Here is an 18,908-nt window from a genome sequence, read left to right on the forward strand (position 1 = left end):
CGAATTCTACGCCCGATTGTTTACATTCTTGTGTAAATTCCTGGATTGCACGCTTTTTTGTATCGACCCGATACCCCAGAGAGGATATTTCATTGTAGAAGTCAACAAGCGAATGCAGCCGCGGCCCGTGACCACTCCCGCATGCTAATTGTGCCGTTTAATATTTTCTGCATTTTTTGTAGAAAAATGGGGAAAATATAAAACGGCACAATTAGCATACCGCGGCCCACGGGAGTGGTCGCGGGCTGTGGCTGCGTGTATGGGCAGCGCACGCCTGCCTGCCCTGGGCCTTGCGTACCGGTCCGTGCCGTGGCCCAAGGCAAGGCCCTTGGGCCACGGCACGGAACAGGCCTAAACAAAGTAGGCCCAGGCCAGGCGGCCACCTCCTTGGTGGTAGCGGGAGGCCCGCTACCACCAAGGCTCGCCCGAGTGAGTCGCCCCAAGTTGAGGCATTCAGCGAGTCGGCAGACTCGGCACTGCACTCCACTCCAGCAAAACTGAACGACGTGTAGGCCCTGGCCAGCCTACACGTCGTTCAGTGTTGACTGGGCCCTGGGCCGCGTGGTGGTGGACCACATAGTTTGGGCCCAGGGAGGGGGTAACACTCCCGAGTCCCCGGGCCCAAACAGAGATTAGAAACAAACAAATACAATGCATGCACAATGGGTTACTTACTGCGCTGGTGCAGCAGCAGCACCGTGTGTTGTTGTGTTGACTCGTCGACTCGTCGGGCTAAAAGAAACAGAAACAACAGACGTGTGAAGGCGGCGCAGGCGCACGCAAACACCCTGCGTCGCCAGTCATAGATACAGTAATGTCATTGGCTGTTTAACAGCCAATGACATTACTGTATCCATGGCATGGGAGGGAGGGAATAATTAAGTGTGCTGTTTGCGCACATTTTATTCTGGCGGGGCCACCCCTGAAGCGCCTCGCAAGGCTTCTAATTAAAAGGGGCTACGTAGAGTGCATGGAGCTATGTACTCCACGCACTCTACTATACAAAAAAATATACTAAATTGGGACGCGCCCCGCTGCCGGGCCGGCCCCCGGCCTACACTATTGTTTCCTTGCCACAGCGCCCCCGCGCTGTTGGCAAAGGAAATGCACCATCCTTTAAGCTAAAAGAGATTCAATCAGAGTTCTCTGATTGAATCTCTTTTAGCTTCTCTCTTTTTTTGGGGGGTGAGGGGCGCGGCGGATTTTTTAAAGTCTTCTTTGGATACTGCCATATCTAGATTCTCGTTGCGTGACTCAGTTGGAGGGTTAACCTGGGATGTGTTCCTTGCTGAGGGTGTTGCAGATTCCTTTGCCCAGTATCTCTGAAGTAGGTTAGTTTGTGTTTGGTGGGCCTGTGTGTGCCCACCAGGTGTATGCTTCTTTTTACCTCTCGACATGTGCGTGTTGATGTAGTTGGTGTGGGGGTCGCTAGTGTAAGGGATTTCAATCAGGCCAAGCCCAGGTCTCGCCTAGCAATGTAGTGCGCAATTAAACCCTTAATTATTTTTGTCTATAACTTCAATATTCTGAATGATATACCACTCATATCACACCCATCTCAAAATACCCCCAGGTCACACTGAACCAGGAATCAAGATAGTTTGGAAAGGTAAATATGTATTTACTTATATAATATTCAAATCACACATAAGATATATATATATATATATATATATATATATATATATATATATATATATATATATATATATATATATATATATGCAGCAGCAATCACCCAAAAGGTGACAGTACAATTCAGAAATAAGCAAAACAATTGAATTCACTTATAAGGAGGCAAAATAGAAACACAGGAAAAAGAACAGTTTCGTGTTGTGCACAGATAGCATTTAGGTTAATGTTCCCCCTGCAAAGTTTTGTTTAAATACAAATGAGCAATCCTACACCAATTTGAGTAATCAGCAGGTATTCAGGAGTAAAAGACAAGTGGTCTTGTCACGAGTTGGGTGGTAGGGCCGGCGCTATTAGTGCTGGGGCTATTAGCACTACCGCCAAACCCCCGGCGCTAATAGCGCCGGATCACGGGTTTGACGGAGCGGTTGGTTCCCATTCCTCATTGGGCTCATTCGGGAATTCCTCATTCCCCATTGGGCCCAATGGGTAATAGCGCCGAAAATCAGCACATTTTCGGCAGATTATCAGCCAAGGCCATGATCTGGCGGACCCTTAAATGTGGCGGTAATAGCGCTACCGCCGCATTTAAGGGTTACCGCCAGACTCGTGATGAGGTCCAAGGTCTAAAGTTTATAGGCAATCTTCCCTCCCCAAACAAGAGTGAAAACCGTTTTGTAAAATGACACTTTAAACTGACAGATGAAAATGCCTTTAAAATACTGCAAAAGGGTACAAAAATGCTTAAATTGAGAAAAATTCTAAGGAAAGCAACACTAATCAGGTACTAACATAAATGAGCTATTATTTAAACAACAATTCACACTTTTGATCAGGATGGGATGGAAAAATCACTTTGAAATGGGGAAATGACACGTGTAAACTTTTACTATGCGATATTGAAGAAAAACGGGTCAAATACACTGTTCCGTGGTTTTTAGTTGTGGAGATAGCTAAGGGTCTTAGGTATCAGTGAGAGTTGAAATTTTGTTGTTTCTATCTTTAAAACTGGAGGAATTACAGAGCTTTTAGTGAGAGACGTTTTTGCAAAATAGGTGCGAAAATGGAAACAGACCTGCGCTTTTGAAAATGACAGATGGGTTTGATTACACTAGATTATGACTATGAAAAAGAGAATGCCACATATGGATCTTACAGTCACGTGGCCAGCGTAACCCGTCACGTTGTGGATACTGTACTACTTCCTGGGATTAACTTGTTATTCAAAATCACTAGGGAGTTATGGTTTTGGAACACAGGTTAGACAATCAGCGCAATGAGGATTCTAACAATAATAGAGTTCTGTTTTTTGCAGTCTGAGCAGTAGCAGGAGAGAGTCTGTTCTTTGTGCTCTCTAAACATAGGTTGAGCCTTTAAAACCCCCTATGAGGCCACGGAGCGGCCGCAGCGTTGCTGCAGAGTTGCTGCAGAGTTTCTGCAGTCATAGCAGCGATGGCGGCGAGGGCTGCCAATACATACGTCGATCTACAACTACAACGACAACCACAATCTGAGGACGATTCACAAGCAGACTGAGGAGTGGTCGCCTCATACAAGAACTCTCGTTACAAGCAGCCACAAGTTATAATTCACAAAGCCCACACAAAAAGCAAGTGCAAACACATGCACGCAAAGTTGCGGCCAGATTTCTATTCGAAGTGGACAACGATCTAAAGCCCGGGCCGGTCTTGGCATCAGCCCCTCCTACCTTGTCTTCCCAGACTTCCGGTCCGCCGCAGCCCATCGAAGACGCGTCACCAGCACCTGCGAGCACGAGAACACCGCCAGCAGCGCCGCAGGCCAGGGGACGAGAAGTCCTGCCCATGCAGGTTCCCGGGGCGGAATCGGGTAGTGGAGGGACGGCGCGAGAGAAGCAAAAGGGAACCTCGTCGGGAACGCACTCCAAGGTGGGAGAGGGTGGAGATACGGGAGCACCTGTGGGAAAAACGCCGCCTGAGCCTCTTTGCCAAGGGAAGGGAGAAGGATGGGAAACACTGTCCATAACGCAGACCCCGCCCAAAGCCAAGAAAGTAAGCACAAGAACTCACAAGAGAGGGGGGAGCTAAGGCCAATGGTAACCCTACCCGCAGAACAGCCGTATAGGGGGCTCGACACCTTCCCGATACAAATAATGTCAGATTTAAATATCCTCCCAGACAAGTCAGCCTGGTCAGACTCCTCTTGTAGAGACATGAGCACCTCATATACCTCAGAAGACGAGACCGACAGCCCACTAACACAAAACTCGGCACAAACCGCAACCCCCAAACACGAAAACAAAGCGAAAAGGGACACAGGGGACAATGACCCAAAAAAGCCTGAAAGAAGGAAGACAAACAAAAAAAAAGGAAGGACAAGTCAAGACTGCTGAAACCCATATGGCAACGGGCAAAATTAAGCAAAGACACCGTTCAGAATAGACCAAACACAAATACCATCAAGAACATGAACACAGGTACAGACCCACTAACAGACAACAAAGTAGGAGGGATTAAGGGGAAGAAACCCAGCGGCTTCACATTTGGCCCATTAGACAACTTCTTCCAAAAACAAATGAAAACCACCATCCACGCCAACAGAAATGTCAGATGCAGAAATCCTACAAGGAGCAGAGCTACCTTCCTGGAAATTATCATGGATGACACAGTCAGTGGACGAAACCAAATCCCAAGATAATGAACAACAAAAGGAAAGACAGGCACCAAATACAGCCACTCTAACTAGATGGCAGTTTGGATAACGAAACGACCTAACAACTGTTATCAGCAGCAAAGAGACAAACAAAACGGAATTACAAAAGAAAGCCACCGACCACAATGAAACACAAGAAGAAGGAAGCATACCCAATACCCAATGCAAAGATATTAAACTGGCACAGAGTAATAATCAAGATACCCAGCTATTAAAAATACCATCAGAAGAGACAGAAGAACTAAACAAGAGAGAGACGCAACTAAAAACGCCAGCAAAAAACAAAACCGTACAGATCGGCAAGCGAGGCAGTAACACAGAAACCGCATCAACAGACACAAAGAGGAAGCTGGAGCAGCGAGAAGCAAAGGGGCAGAGAGACACATCCACATCAACCCACACAGGAGAATTCCACTCAACACCACTAAAAAATAAAAGACTGTGGTACACCAATCCCCAAGCCAAGAGTCACCGGGCAAAAATTCGGACTTGCTGTCAATAATGTCCAATGTTTTTTTATTTTATTTTATTTTTATTTATTTTTTCATTTCATTCAGTTTTTACAAACTTTTTGAAATTTAAAAAAACAAAAAAAAAGCTTCACAGAAACTCATCACTTTTCTTCCACTTCTTAAAACACTTAGTAAATTTCATCTGATTCCTTTTTGTTTGAAACACTATATAAACATCGGTCATTTCTATTCTAAAACAAAAACAAAAGCTTCACAGAAACTCATCACTTTTCTTCCACTTCTTTCGGTCATTTCTATTCTATATAGACTTGATAAATATCTTTTATGACCTTCATGACATCATCAGCCCTCAATTCCCTCTTACAGGGAGTCCTCATCCTCCGAGTGTGCTGATGTCGCCCCTAGTCGAATTTGTATTTGTTCAAGGAATCTCATCACTGCGATCATCAACGATTTGCTTTCACCAATATGAAGATGTTTCCACCATTCCTCAGAATTGTACGACTGGAATCGATTCCTCTCCTTCCCTAAACATTTTTCACGTTGGTCCTTTAATTCGGCACAAAACAAGACCAGATGTTTTAAATGTTCTTCTTCTTTTGCACACATCCTGCATTTGGAATTTCTTGTTGAGATCATCCTTCGATGTTTTAAGATTTCTTTTGTTTCGTAGATATTCAGACGAAATTTTAAGTACAATCTTCTTAGCCGTTTACAAGGTGATAGGATTAGATAATTTGGGAGCGTATTGCGTCTTTTGGCTTTTGGCAGAGAATTTTGCATACATTTTTGAGTTGCTCTTTTCTCGTTAATTTCTATCCAGTCCAGGTCTAGTAGTTTTCTTTTCACCAGGTCTGGATTGTACCATAGAGTTTGTTCATCTGCACCCAGGATCTCTTTGCAGTCACTTCCAATCACTTAGCGCTGATTGCCTTTGCAACTTTTTTTCTATCAAGATTTTGACGGAGGGCAAGTTTGCTTCTTCATACGTCTTCCTGAACAGTGCTAATTTGTTCCAGGCGATTCTTGCGTTGAGTGTGGAAATCCCCACTTCATACAGAACACATGCTGTTGGTGTACTTTGTGGGATATGCAAAATTCTCTTCCAAAAAAGACCTTCACACCGTGCCCATATTTTATGGTCACACCCAAACATATTCTCTATGCCGTATGTGAGGATTGGAGTGACTTTGCTTTGGTAAAATTTTCTTACAGGTTCTCAAGAAAATTTCCCGTATTTTTTCTGTATAATGGTGCCTTGCGCTGTTAATAGTTTACAACTATTTAGGAGTTTTTTCGTCATTGGCTCATCATTTATACTGGAGTTAATAATAGTTCCTAAATATCTTGTATGCGGCACCTTATTTTTTTTTTAATCCTTATAGACCAAGTTGATTTTAGTTTGTTGGACTTCTTTCCTCTTTGATTTTCCAGTACTAGAATTTCCGATTTCGCCACATTGATCTCTAAACCCAGATCTTCAATGAAGGTTCTTAAAGCTGTCAATTTTCTTTGGAGACCAATGGGTGTACGGTCTAAGATTACCATATCGTCTGCATACAAGATATGGTTTATCTGAACTCCATTTATGAGCGGTGGAAATGACACCACGGATGCCAATGCCGTTCCTACTTCCGATATGTAAAAATTAAATAGAGTAGCTCCTAAGAGGCAACCTTGTTTCACTCCTCTCTCCGTCGGTATGGGATTTGTTAGGTTTTCTTCACAGTCTAGCCGCACTTGTATGTAGGTATCAGAGTATAGGTCTTTGATCGCTTGGATTAGACTCACGTTGCACCCTCTTTCCTTGAGTTTCTTCCACAATATTTCTCTATCCACTCTGTGAAAAGCATTTGCCATGTCAATAAATGGCAAGTATATTTTTTGGCCTGATCTAATGGCGTTGATTTTTAGCAGATTCAGTTTTAGCAAGTTTACACTACACCCTACTCCCTTAACGAACCCCGACTGACGTTCGTCATAGATTTTTCGTTGACGGATCCACGCAGACAGTTGGTCCAATACCAGCGATGCGAACACTTTCCCTACAACATCAAGTAATGCTATTGGACGATAATTCGCAGGGTCGGATCGAATGCCTTTCTTAAAGATTGGTACAATAATCCCAGATTTCCATGTCGCAGGAATTCATCCTTCCCTTGTTATTTCGCTAAACAGGATGTAACACAAATCAGACCATTCTTCGATGTTTTCTTTCAAATCAGCATTTGACAGGCCGTCCGGCCCCGCTGCACGGGAGGCATTACTTTTTTGGATGATTGCTCGAATGTCGGCTCTCTCCAATTCAATTTCCCACGGTTGTCTTGGTCCCACCTTTGTTGGGCTTGAGGTTTTTCTTTTTTTTAATAGATTTCTATAGTGGCTTTCCCACTCCTTTTCTTGAATCGTGCTTGAAAGTAACGCCTTTTCGGAGTACCTTATGTCATTTATTATAGCCCAAAATCCTTTGGAGTTCTTTTGATTTAAGGCCTTCAGTATTAACTCAGAATCCCTTTGTTCCATTGTTGCTCTATGTTGTTTGCACCAGTTGTTATGTTGATTTTTTACTTTTTTTAGTTGAATTTGCACATCCACAGTTTTTGAGGCGAGAATTTTCCTTATAGATTTCCTTAGCTCTCTCGTTCTTCTTGCCATCTCTGGATCGTATTGATGCGTTTGAGACTCAGGCCTAATCAGAGAGGAACACTTTTTAGTTTTTATAAATCTCGAGGAACTGCAGATATTCTGGTGACATAGGCGGGCTCTGCTCTTGTGTTTGTTGCAGTAGTTCTGTTACTGTCACAATGTCGCTCTTTTTCAGACGTAATCTATTCCGGCCTGGAACCACCGAGATTTCTTGTCTCCAGTGGCTACGTTCCGCCAAATTGATCTTGTTCCATTCGGCTGACACAATGTTATGGTCACTTTGATTGGTGGTGTTCACTTGAAATTAAGCTATTTCGTGCAGTAGGCTATCTGAAACAAAAATGTAATCTAATATCGATTTTTGACAGCCTCTTTCCCATGTTGGTTTAGCTGGTGTGTCACCTCTTGTTGCTCCATTCAACATTACCAAATTTCTCAGAGACATTTCTTCTAGCCAATGATCACATTTTGATCTCTCTCTGTGGTTCACTAAAGCCTTAGTTTGCGTGATCTCAATCAGTTTCATATTAAAGTCTGCGCACATTATCAGCAGTGCCTTTGGATCTTCTGATAGTATGTTATCGATTGCATCTAATAGGTCATCCTCAAATTTTAGATGTAATTTCGGTGTTGTGTTCCAATACACATTTAGGAGATAGATGGTTTGTTTATTCGACAATGATTGACTCGCTGGTTCAATGCAGATCTTCTGGAGGTAAGGCGAGAGGTTCAGGGCTGACTTGATTCTCAAACCACATTGTCTGTTAATGAGGGTTAATTGACCCGACATTGGACGGCCTTTTTTTTTGCTGATAGCTGGGTTAAAAGCCACTTCAAATCCCTCAACACATAGTGTGCATGTTAACCACGTTTCTTGCATGCAAATAAGATCGGCTTTTTCTAAAAATTCGGATGCTGAGTTCAATAAATGGGAAAAACCCCTTGTATTCCAAGAGGTTATCACCAACTTAGACCTTTGGTCTTGGCATTAACTCTTCATCGATCCATTTAGGGATATTGCTAGCCATCTCCAGGTTTGGGACTCTTCTTCAAGGGACATCGTCTCCACATTCCTTGATTTATTTGTACCTTGTGAGTTCTCTACCGTTATTTTGATTTTTTTGTGCCTTATCTCATCAATTGAACATTGTATTCTCACTTCTTCTTCTTCCATATGTCTTTTACCTTTATCCTTGCCTTCTCTTTTTGTGCTCATTTGTGGAGAATTGCTCAACTGGAATACCTTCTCTTTTCCAATTTGCATTTTTTTGTCTTTTGAGTTGTCACTTTCGGTTCCTCCCAGCGCATTATCTACCTCATATACTTGGTAGCCTGCGTCCAAGGCTCTCTCTCACACATCATGATCAATTCCACAACCTTTTTCTCTATGATGTGTAGCAACACGAATTTCTGATTTGAATCTGCTATAATTTCCACCCGATCAATTCGGGGACTCCTGATTGTTCTTAGCACTGGGATCTTTTGAAATAACTGCAGTATCGTGTATCTGTTTAAGGGGGCGTCACTTTTCTTGTTTTCAATTTTCTCCACCAGCACCCTGTAAGTTTGAGGAATGACAGCGGTGTCAGGATTGTTAATGGAGGCAGTAGGTTTCAATGCATTTTCAGATTTTTTTCAAGGTGCATGATTTTACTTTCTGCGTCCCACCGCTCGAGTTACACATCAGTGAGTCATCGCTGGGATTACTCAGTAATTCAACCGGTCTGTGCTCATCGTTTTTTCCTTGCTGCATGCTCCTCGCACGTTTTTCCTCTAAAGTGTAGAAGATTTGGGATTTTTCCTCAGTTGGACGTTTGTTCTTTTTTAGAGATTCCCCCTTTATTGGAGTTTGAGGCCACGAAAAAACTCTTTTGCCTGTTGGAGTCTTCTCTCTGTCTTTCTCAGACTCAGATGGGGTCTGACGCGGTGTGAGTATGTCTCTTTTCTTCTTACCTTGGTAACTTTTCCCTTTACTTTCTTGATCAATCTCACCCACGCTTTCCTCCTCCTGATCTTCATCCTCTGGAGAACTATAAGTTGACATATTTATTAGTTCATCCTCTTCAACAACATTGTCATCAATCACCAACATAGCATTTGTATTCTTTTCTATTTTCCTTGTTTCCGCGTGAGGGGCTTTATTCTTGGGTTGAATTTCTGGAATCACCTTTTCTGCCTCCACACTAGAATCCACACTGCCCTTTTTGCATTTTGTAGCCATGGACTCCGTGTTGTTTACTGTAATGTTTATTGCTTTAATATTTCTAAAGAAGTTTGCAGAGCTTTGTGGATTTCTGATCGTTTGGGCTTGCTGGTTTTTAGATTATTTTTTACATTTACTCTGTTTCAGGTCAGCAGTCTTGCCTTGCAGAGGTTTCCCAGTGCTCCCTTTTGATTTTGGGTTCTCGAATATATCAAACCACTACGCCTCATTCTTCTTTCCTTCTGTGGAGGTGGTTTTTACTCCCGATATCATAGGACTCGCGTCTATGTCTTTTTCACTAGGCGTCGGGTTGAGTGGTACATCCTTCCCACCTCCTCCTTCCTCGTTTTCTTTTGCGCGTTCTCTGCAGGTTCCACTTCTGCAGTAGTCATCTTATTTATAGGCGATTTGGAAATCTTTTCATTCATTGCCTTATCTTTGTCGTTGAGCACTTTGGAGGAGCCCATTTTCCTAAAGTTTTCTCCGGGCTATCACTAATCACAGTAGGAATTTCATGCTCTATTTCAGAGCAACAATTTTGGTTCCTCTTTGTTTTCTGATTCATTGGTATGGTCTCCAGGATTGTATTATTCCTTAGACGTTGTTCTGTGTTTCCCAGTGGGCTCTCTTCAGTCACTATTTCCAAAATTGATTGAGTTTTTGGCGGAGCGCAGTTTACTACCATATCGATTCTATCTTCATGATCTTTTTGTAGGAGCGGCAGAGCTTGTCTTGTCACTTCTGCCAGTAGTTTCTTGTCTTCAGCTGTAATATTTTAACGACTCTCTTAACGCTGTTAAGGAGATGTAATTTTCTCTTCTCGATGTCACAACCTGGGCCGTCATTTCCATCAGGTCAAGCTCAAGTTTTACAATTTTTGAGTTCAGGAGGGCGACCAGGGTGGTTTGGTCTCTTAAGCTCTCATTTAGATTCTCGTAGAGTTTTATTAGAGGGGCCACCGCTATCGTTGTCGCTGACATTAATAAGGGGCTTAGTTTTCCAATTATCGTCTCTAAGAGTACGGCGACTTCTTGAGGGTTCCTTAGAACCGTCGGATTTAAAAGTTGTTCCGTCAGCTGCTTCTCCTTTGTAGTAGGTAGGGACTTTTCTTCACCGTCCGACTCGGATGATACCGGTCTCACCAAATACTCTCTCAATCTCTTGGGTGTAGGAGCCTCCTCCCGCCTTTTTCTTCCTTTAGATCGTTTATTCGTGCCTTCGAGTTCTATTTCAGAACTTGGACTTTCTCCTGCTCCTTTTTTGTGAGTTCACAATCTCTTCATTTCTTGACTCGAAGGACGGAGTATTCGCTTCAAGGCTCATCACTTCTTGTAAACTCCTTTCCTTGATCACTTGCCATTCAGCTTGTGGGATAGTTCTTCCACCGGTTCCACAAGTATTTGTTAACGAGGTTCTCTGTGGTTGTGATAGTTTGGAGTTCATCTCCACCAAGTCCTTCAGGACTTGGTCGGCAATCCCCAAAGAGTCTCTTCTACATATTGGCTCAGAAGCTCTTTCAGTTGTAATTCTTTCTTTCCTCCTCGCGGCACGGGACCACTCCTCATTTGAATTTTCTTCTGCATCCTCAAGACTCGCATTCTCTTTCATGGATGAGGGAGAAATAACTGAGTCCATTCCCCGTACCATATTAGCTGTATCGGCATCATCCTTTTCATTTTGAATCAGTGATTTCATTATTTTTAGCTCTGGCTTGTGCATTGCTGCAACTCTTGTCCATGCCAGTATCTTTAAAGAGGAGCCAGATTTTAATGGTTTCCCTGTGGTCACTGCTTCCAGAACCGCTGGGGAATCACTTGCGTGCCTCTCCCTCCTTGGAGTTGTGTCTTTCGCTTTTTGCATCATTCTTGATGCATCATCCTCTGCTGTAGAGCAGTCCATACTGTTCGTCAATCTCAACTGCTGATTACAACTTAGTATATAGCTAGTTAGATCTACTATCTCAGTGGCTTGGTCCCCTTTACTCGCTTTTGGCGAGCGTTCCGTGTGGGTGCTGTCTGAGTGAACACTAGGTCCTGTCAGGGCATTAGAATTGCCAGAATTTGGCTCATTGCCCTCAGACATCCACATGGAGTACGGGGGGGAATTCTTCTTGACATCGGGCCGCACTGATGTCTTGGCAGCACTGGTATATTCGCTGTGGGGCTCCGTGTAACATTACTGCGCACACTTTCAGCCTCGACTCATCCGCCCCCCACCTCCATTTTTGCTAGCAGGTCTTCTGTTTCATTCCCTGCCGAGGCTACACTTTTTTGTGTTTGTAATTGATTTTGTTTTGATCTTTTTTCCTCCAGAGGGGTTCCCCCTTTCCCACCACTTTCCATCTCTTTCTCCACGCTCTCATCCACCCACTCCTCCTGGTCCCCGGGTTCCCCCTTCTGTTGGTTCATCCTCGTCGTCATCAAGCTCATACTCACTCTCCCCCTCTCACACTCACTCGCAGTATCCAGGTCTTCGCTTACAGCTCGACTGTCTTTTAACATTCGCCTTTGAGCTGTACAATCTTTTCGCGCATTCCTTGTTCCGTAAGAAACAGAGTGGCAATCAAAGCACTCTGTGCGGGGATGTGGCGAGACGTGAGTCATCGCGCATTTCGGCTCAGCTATTTCTTCCGCAGGTACGTTTTTTCCTAAAGCCGCAGGTGGAATTGGGGAGTTTGAGATGTGTGACTGAGCGTTTTGGAATGTCCTCCCTCGCTTCACATGAGCTCGGGTATTAGCTGGAGCTGATGCTCCTGTCCTCATGCTCGAGGCTCACGACTCACACAAAGTTCCGTTGGGCAACAGACAGCGGGACAATATTTCTACAGCTGCTCTTACCAGTCCTATTCGCGTATAATGTCACTCTGCAGATCACGTCCTTGCCTCCACGGACCTCCACGGACCACCAGTGAACTAAGGAAACACTCGTCACATGTTTATGTGATGGCTCCTCCTCTTCCTTTTCCACGTCCAAACAGCAGAGTCTCAGAGTCCTCCAACACAGGAAACACTCGTCACACTCCGCTCCTGTCCACTGTCACCATCGCACTGGCCCCCTCCAGCAAATTATATGAGTCGATCAACGTCACACTCAAGGGCCACACAACAATGTTGCCTATATGCAAACGAAAATCACCTACCTAGAAGGTTACCTCATATCACTAGAAGCGTACAAACAAAACACCAGAGACTGGGGAATCCAAACAGCAGACAGCCTACCAAGAGCCCCAAACTAAAAACAAGACGGCAGGAGAGCAACAGGAAACGCTGATAACAATCTCTATTATGGATTTGACCAAGGAAGGCAAAAAGGATCCAAAAGTGAAACCTCCAATAGGCAAGGAATTACAAAAACAAACAACAAACCAAAAGAACCTAAAGAAAAACACCTTGAAAGAAATCCTAACACTTAAGCTAGCCAAGGGGTCTAGCCAACGACAAACAAAGGAGAGCCCCAAGGTACAACAAGAGAAGAAACAACAAACATTAAAATGGACTGTAACACAAGAAGAAAACACGGATCACTCAGACCAAACAGAAATTCGACCACACAAAAAACCAAATCAGAAAGTGGGAGGCGCTGTTTCACGAGAGGAAACCCATGAGACAGCGGAGCCGGAAGACATTGCAGAAGAGGAAAAGGATGCATTGATTACAGATTTATTGGACGTCAGCCAATATCGAACAGTAGAACCAGAAAGGACGTCCGCGGATAACAACTACAAAGAAAACAATGTGGCGACACCGGAAGCCACCAAAAAAAAACTCACTGAAAGAAAAAAAACTGCCAACAGTGACATTTGAATCCCCAACCTTTCAAACTTTAGAACAGAAAAGAAACAAAATAAAGACCCAAGAGAAGCGAGATAACCAACCTCAACCCAGACACCCAGCAGAGCAAAGAAGCAGCACAGAAAGAAATACCTACAAAAAGGTACACGATCTGCGTACCACAACCATTGCAACTAGCAAACGGGAAGTTACCTATAACAACATTAGAAAGGCAAGAGTACCGGAAAAACTCATGAGGGACCATAGAGGGTCAAACTCCCGCAGCAACAACAGCAGAGAACCAGGACACCACAGAAGACCGGCACCAAATAAAGACCGATATCAAGACAGGTCACAAGATAACCTAATTTACGACAAGGGAAGGTCATCTTATTAAGCGTCGACCAGAACAACAAAGAAGCCAGAAACAAAGAGAGAAGAAACATAACATAGGTCGAAAGAACAAAAAAGATAGCAAATGACGAGAAACAAGAGGTCAACAAATACAAAATCTTTTTAGCTAGAAAAGCTGCTGGAAGAAGGAGAAGTGATCCTGAACAGGAAAACCACGCTAAAGCTCATAAAACACACTGAAAACCTGAAAAACATCAGAACAGACGATATAGACATCATCGAATTTAAGGACAAGAATCGCACGGACAAAGTGTATTTACATATATCATCTCAGTTGGTGAAAAAAAGACTTGCAGCATCTATAGACCAACTACGTGCCATGGGCTACGATCTAAGCCCCACACCGCCCACAAGAAGCAGAGAGGACGGATCACAGGATAGAGATGAAATACAAAGCTACAAATATACAGCTCGCCTTCAAGAGTGAGGAAGGGACTACATAGACGTCTATAAAGACCTCACGAACAACAGCAGATATGATGATCCAAGCTACAAGAACAAGGAAACGTTCCGATAGGTGGCACCACGACAAGAACACCAGGCCAACCCATGATTACCGAAGAGAAAGTGAGAGAGAAGAAGAAAACAAAGGAAACCTGAAACCTCTCACTCCACTAAGAAAAACAGAATACAAGAAAAAATATACTTCGAGAACGGAAACTCAACGAAGGCAAGAAGACCACAAAAACTGAAACAACAGAGAGTACGAAAACCCAAACAGTGATGAAGAGTGCCTACCACAAGGGCCTCTCCAAAACTGGAATATTACAATCAGCAGAGAACCACACAGGAGAGCTCCACATGCCCAAACCGACCGGAACGAAGTTAACGAAAGGAAAAGCAACCTAAATAGCTGGGACAGGCTCCCAAAAGTGCTAGCAGAGTCGAGAAGATCCTACCAACGAAAAAAGCTCTCTGAATCAAGACAAATTCAGGATGAGCAACCAACTACAGACCAAAGTCCGGACGTAACAACCCTAGGATCATGGAACACACAAGGCTTCTCCCACCTCACGGAGCCTGGAGAAGTAAACTTGGGAAGCTACGACCTCCTATGTCTTCAAGAGACCTGGTTACTAGACCAACCAACTCTGGACGGCTACGAAATAATAACATTGCCAGCCACCAAAGGCCCAAAGGGAAGACCAGCAGCAGGTCTGCTAATAGGAATAAGATCAGGCAGCGGATACAAGCTGGAAACTGTCAAAAGGAAAGATCCATTCTTAGCTGTAACGATCTCCGGAAACCAACCGTACACAGCAGAGATGGAAACGCCTAACAACCTCCTACTGTTAATAACGACTTACTGGAACTAAAAAGCCCAACTGGACAAAAGTTACCTGAGAGAATTGGAACGCACTATCGACGAAGAATCGATTAAAAATCTCATTGGTCAAATGGTCATATGTGTTGACATGAATGCAACCAGCGCAGCCTCTCTCAATGACTTGGCCAGAAACGAGATCAAGATTAAAGCGGCCACCCAGAGGGAAACCAAGCTCGACCGCCTCTTACTCTCCCGAGACCTCCACAACCTTCAAACCACAAGATCAAAAGAGAACCAGGAAACCTCGACCTGGGAAAAAGACAACATGAAAGCCAACATAGACCACATCTATGTCTCAAGATCTATACTGGCACTAATCACAAACCTAGAGGTCAGAAGGACCTCGAAATGTGACCATAACATTTTACAAACTAGTTGGGAGCTACCATCAACACCGGCCCGCACTTTATGAAGCAACCATTAGAACCAACCCAACAGGGCAGAAGCCTGAAACTGACCACCCCAGCAATAGAAAACGTTGCCGCAAATTATCACAGAATAAAAGGAGAGCTAACATCAAAAGCGGTGTTGGGTAAGATGGACTACAGACCACTACTATATCCATACATACGAGCAAAAAATAACAACCCACAACCACACATCAGAAACGAAAAACTGGTGAAGACAAGAAAGACCATGAGATACGCAATCAGAACTGCGAAAAAAAGACCGTCCAAAAAAAATCTAACAGCAACAATCACAGCCAAAAAAATCTACAAATCCTGGTTGAAACATCACAGACATACGCTGTACCAAGAGGATGCAGAAAAAATGTTAATATGTCTCAGTGGCAAAAGAACAAAAGATTTCTGGTCCCTGATAGATTTCACAAACCACTGCACACAAGACACGCTGCTGAATAATGTAGGTGAACAAAAATGGATCGACCACTTGTCCAAACTATTCTGCAAACCAGAAACAGAGATCCAGTACAAACAGCCACAGACTACCACATCATGGCATGAAGACTACGACAGAGACTCCATCGAAGAAAAAATAAAAAAACTGAAACCTTCACGCGCGCCGGCCTCAGACGGAATCACGAACTTAGACCTGAAAAAGAATAGAGAGACTTGGAAACATTGATAACAGACATCTTCGATACATGTATCAGATCAAAAAACCTACCACCTTCATGGACAAAAGCCAACGTAGTCCCAATCTACAAGAAAAATGACAAAAAGAACCCTGAGAACTATCGACCGATAGCACTCCTAGATGTGCTGGGGAAGCTATTCGGATCTTTTCTTCTAGAAAGCTTTCAACTCTGGGCAACAACCTCGGAATGCCGGGATCCCTTTCAGTCAGGGTTCGTTAAAAACTCAGGGACACTGGCAAACATCTTCGCTCTGAGTGTAATGAAGGCCAAAATCCTGGAGGGGGGGCCGAGAATATTCATGACGTATGTGGACCTAAGTCAAGCCTTCGACGGAGTAAACAGAGATAGACTCTGGCACAAACTTAGAACATGGAATTGTCCGAACACCATCATAGCCCCAATCAAAAGCCTATACTCAGAAGCCACCATGCAAGTGCGACTTAGTGGCACGGGCCAGCTCTCTAAAGAAATCAGTACAGCCAGAGGAGTAAAGCAGGGCTGTCCACTTGCACCAACACTGTACAACGCCTACACGGGTGACATAGGGCACCACGAGCTGAACCTAAGGATCTTCCCCCCGCAACTAGGAAATGAGAAAATCAGTCGCCTACTGTATGCAGACGACATAATATTGCTCGATCAAACGGCAATAGGTCTACAACGTAGACTAGACGGGCTACTGGCATACAGAAAGGAAAACGACCTGGAAATCAGCATCCAAAAAATAAAAGTGCTAATTTTGGAAAAACTTCACAAACCAAAGGGGAGCATAAAGTGGTCAATTGGTGGACAGATGGTGGAAAAAGTCACCTGCTTCACATACTTAGGAGTGAATGTCAGTTGTAGCAGACAAGAAACTCAAATGCAGAATACACTGTGGGAAAAAACAAAAACTGTGACGGCACAAACAAAGAAAGTAGACAGAAAATACAGCAGGTTCACATTACAAGCTACAATCAACTCTACAAGTGGAAAGCAATCCCGAACATCTTATATGGCACAGAAACAATGCCCAAGATACCAGACACAATCTGGGCGAAACTGGAAGGTTTCCTCTGGAAAAAAACACTAAACTTAACGCAATTAACCTCAATCGTGGCTCTAAGAAGAGAACTCAGGCTGGTCTCGCTGAAAGCAACAGTCACACTAAACGGCCTGATGTTGTACTGGAAAATCAAACTCTCAAACTTTAAAACCTTCGAATTGATCAGAGAAGAAATTGAGAAGAAAAAAAACAAGATGCTGACAGCCTGGGCTAAAAAAAATACGATCTCACAGAAATAAGAAGCTCAGAAAAAGAATTAGAAGAAAACCCAAACAAAACAAAAGCGAGACTAAAAACTTGGGATTGGATTCAAACCTTAGAAGGTGCAGCGAAAAACAAACTCACCTTGTACCTACCGCCGAACTCACAAAAAGTCAATGAGACGATTGACTACTTGAAAACATTTCCGAACAAAGGAATGCGAACAACTTTTCTAAGAATCTGTTTAAATCTCTTAAAAACAAATGAAATACTGGCCATCTGGAGGAAATCACCTAACAACAGCTGTCGCTTCTGCAAGACCAAAGAAATTGTGGAAGCCATAAGACATCTACTCTTAACATGCAAAGGAACAACAAAAAACAGAGAATCCCACATCGGCCACCTACTCCAAGACACACGGACACTAGAATAGCAATACCGGTGGGACCACCTGATGATTGGCAAAATGACAAAAGGGGTCATTCCAGTAGTTCAATTTTCCGACAGTTTACAACTCGACACACTAATCACGAATTCATAGGAACAAGAATAGACCTCAAAAAGGAATCACAAACGACTAAACCTCAAAGTTACGAAACAAAAATCGGAAACTTAAAGACAACTCAAATCTTGTAAAAACTGCAATGATCAGTTAAACCAAGAATAATAAAAAAAAAGAGTTCTGAATTAAAGATGGGATGGGTTGAGATAGGGATGATACAATGCATATATATATTCGGTTACTGTTCTTCCTATTATTACTTACAGAAAAAGTTATTAAATTGGAACGTCAGCTCTGGTCATTGGAGTGGGTCAGGTCTACCGGAAGCAGGGGACCTCTGGAGGGATTTGGATCAGCGGCGTGGTTCTGGTCAATTTTGGACTGCACCTCAGACTGGATTTGGAAGGGTCCCTTCTGGTTACTGGACCGGTAGAAAGCAGGATGCAAGTTTAGCGGGCAAGCCTTAAGGGTGGCAAGCCAAGCTGGATCTTAATGATTCTTTTAAATTCTGTATGTTTGCAATTGGGTCAAGCTAGCAAGAATTTCAGCAATGCTAAGTCTGGCAAAGAAATCTGGATCTTTAAAATAATTCTGGAGTCAACTACAAGATGAAGATTTCTGCAATAAGGTGCTGCGCGGACATCTGGATGGGTTCTGGAAGCAGTGTGTTCTGGAAGTAGTGTGTCTATGTGTAGTCATACTTCTATATTTATACATTACAAATGCCATCCCCCAGTTTATGGTATGGGCAGAACTTCAAAACACACCCCCATGTCTGTGAGGGGCTACTGGCATGTGCTTTTTCCTGATTGGCAGTCTAAACAGAGCTGTCATCTTATGACAGGATTTAGGGACTCCAACCTTGATTTTTAACCAAAACATAACTCTTTCGCATATGTACATTT

At 43.5% G+C, this 18,908-nt stretch overlaps 1 protein-coding gene across 2 annotated transcripts in view; it reads left to right on the forward strand.

The window, feature by feature from the left end:
• The window catches only part of LOC138565943 (regulator of microtubule dynamics protein 3-like), a 2,735,427-nt gene that overhangs the window by 1,467,622 nt on the left and 1,248,897 nt on the right, over positions 1-18,908 (forward strand). The gene's annotated exons all lie outside the window — the stretch shown is intronic.

Source organism: Ambystoma mexicanum, chromosome 2p, assembly GCF_040938575.1.
Source record: "Ambystoma mexicanum isolate Mex_15411 chromosome 2p, UKY_AmexF1_1, whole genome shotgun sequence".
In the NCBI taxonomy this organism is placed as follows: Eukaryota; Metazoa; Chordata; class Amphibia; order Caudata; family Ambystomatidae; genus Ambystoma; species Ambystoma mexicanum.